Source organism: Lolium perenne, chromosome 5, assembly GCF_019359855.2.
Source record: "Lolium perenne isolate Kyuss_39 chromosome 5, Kyuss_2.0, whole genome shotgun sequence".
Taxonomy (NCBI): domain Eukaryota; kingdom Viridiplantae; phylum Streptophyta; class Magnoliopsida; order Poales; family Poaceae; genus Lolium; species Lolium perenne.
The window spans coordinates 195483528-195486444 of record NC_067248.2 but is presented as its reverse complement, the minus strand read 5'-3'; positions in this window follow the sequence as shown (position 1 = coordinate 195486444).

The following is a 2917-nucleotide window of genomic DNA, read 5'->3' as shown; positions in this document are numbered from 1 at the left end:
TGTTGGGGACACAAGAGACTTCTTGCTTTGTGGTTGCGGGGTTGCATGAGAGGGATATCTTTGACCTCTTCCTCCCCGAGTTCGATAAACCTTGGGTGATCCACTTAAGGGAAAACTTGTCATGCTGTTCTACAAACCTCTGCTCTTGGAGGCCCAACACTGTCTACAGGAAAAGGAGGGGGAAGTAGACATCAAGCACTTTTCTGGCGCCGTTGCCGGGGAGGAAAGGTAAAAGGCACTCATACTTCGGTTCCAGGTAAAGCACTTTTCTGGCGCCATTGTGTTTGTGCTCGAAGCTATTTCCTTTAGATCCTGCAATTGCAACTTTTTGTTTCTTGTTTACACTAGTTAGGCATAATGGAAAACATCTGTGAGCTCTTTGTACTATTTCCTGAGTCAAGACATGAATGGTTTAATGCGAAAATTAAAAAACCCATGGAACATGTTAGCATGAATACTTTGAACACCATTGTTGCTAATGATATGGAAAATTCTAAGCTTGGGGAAGCTGGTTTTGATGAGCATGATCTTTTTAGTCCCCCAAGCATTGAGGAGAAAATTTACTTTGATGATACTTTGCCTCCTATTTATGATGATTATAATGATAGTGGTCTTTTGGTGCCACCTACTATGGAGAGTAAATTTTGTTGTGATTATACTATGCCTCCTACACTTGATGAGAATAATAATGATAGCTACTTTGTTGAATTTGCTCCCACTACAACTAATAAAATTGATTATGCCTATGTGGAGAGTAATAATTTTATGCATGAGACTCATGATAAGAATGCTTTATGTGATAGTTATATTTTTGAGTTTGCTAATGTTTCTACTGAAAGTTATTATGAGAGAGGAAAATATGGTTGTAGAAAATTTTCATGTTACTAAAATACCTCTCTATGTGCTGAAATTTTTGAAGCTACACTTGTTTTATCTTCCTATGCTTGTTACTTTGCTCTTCATGAACTTGTTTATTTACAAGATTCCTTTGCATAGGAAGCATGTTAGACTTAAATGTGTTTTGAATTTGCCTCTTGATGCTCTCTTTTGCTTCAAATACTATTTCTTATGAGTGCATCATTAAAACTGCTGAGCCCATCTTAATGGCTATAAAGAAAGAACTTCTTGGGAGATAACCCATGTGTTATTTTGCTACAGTACTTTATTTTATATTTGTGTCTTGGAAGTTGTTTACTACTGTAGCAACCTCTCCTTATCTTAGTTTTGTGTTTTGTTGTGCCAAGTAAAGTCTTTGATAGTAAAGTAAGTACTAGATTTGGATTACTGCGCAGTTCCAGATTTCTTTGCTGTCACGAATCTGGGTCGACCTCCCTGTAGGTAGCTCAGAAAATTAAGCCAATTTACGTGCATGATCCTCAGATATGTACGCAACTTTCATTCAATTTGAGCATTTTCATTTGAGCAAGTCTGGTGCCATTTTAAAATTCGTCAATACGAACTATTCTGTTTTGACAGATTCTGCCTTTTATTTCGCATTGCCTCTTTTGCTATGTTGGATGAATTTCTTTGATCCACTAATGTCCAGTAGCATTATGCAATGTCCAGAAGTGTTAAGAATGATTGTGTCACCTCTGAATATGTTAATTTTTATTGTGCACTAACCCTCTAATGAGTTGTTTCGAGTTTGGTGTGGAGGAAGTTTTCAAGGGTCAAGAAAGGAGGATGATATACTATGATCAAGAAGAGTGAAAGCTCTAAGCTTGGGGATGCCCCGGTGGTTAATCCCTGCATATTTCAAGAAGACTCAAGCGTCTAAGCTTGGGGATGCCCAAGGCATTCCCTTCTTCATCGACAAATTATCAGGTTCCTTCTCTTGAAACTATATTTTTATTCCATCACATCTTATGTGCTCTTCTTGGAGCGTCGGTTTGTTTTTGTTTTTGTTTGTGTTTGAATAAATTGGATTACATCATGCTTGTGTGGGAGAGAGACACGCTCCGCTGTTGCATATGAACACATGTGTTCTTAGCTTTTAGTATTCATGGCGAAGTTTCTTCTTCGTTAAATTGTTATATGGTTGGAATTGGAAAATGATACATGTAGTAATTGCTATAAATGTCTTGGGTAATGTGATACTTGGCAATTGTTGTGCTCATGTTTAAGCTCTTGCATCATATGCTTTGCACCCATTAATGAAGAAATACATAGAGCAGGCTAAAATTTGGTTTGCATATTTGGTTTCTCTAAGGTCTAGATAATTTCTAGTATTGAGTTTGAACAACAAGGAAGACGGTGTAGAGTCTTATAATGTTTACAATATGTCTTTTATGTGAGTTTTGCTGCACCGGTTCATCCTTGTGTTTGTTTCAAATAACCTTGCTAGCCTAAACCTTGTATCGAGAGGGAATACTTCTCATGCATCCAAAATACTTGAGCCAACCACTATGCCATTTGTGTCCACCATACCTACCTACTACATGGTATTTTCCGCCATTCCAAAGTATATTGCTGGAGTGCTACCTTTAAAATTCCATCATTCACCTTTGCAATATATAGCTCATGGGACAAATAGCTTAAAAACTATTGTGGTATTGAATATGTAATTATGCACTTTATCTCTTATTAAGTTGCTTGTTGTGCGATAACCATGTTTACTGGGGACGCCATCAACTACTCTTTGTTGAATATCATGTGAGTTGCTATGCATGTTCGTCTTGTCTGAAGTAAGAGCGATCTACCACCTTATGGTTAAGCATGCATATGTTAGAGAAGAACATTGGGCCGCTAACTAAAGCCATGATCCATGGTGGAAGTTTCAGTTTTGGACATATATCCTCAATCTCAAATGAGAAAATTATTAATTGTTGTTACATGCTTATGCATAAAAGAGGAGTCCATTATCTGTTGTCTATGTTGTCCCGGTATGGATGTCTAAGTTGAGAATAATCAATAGCGA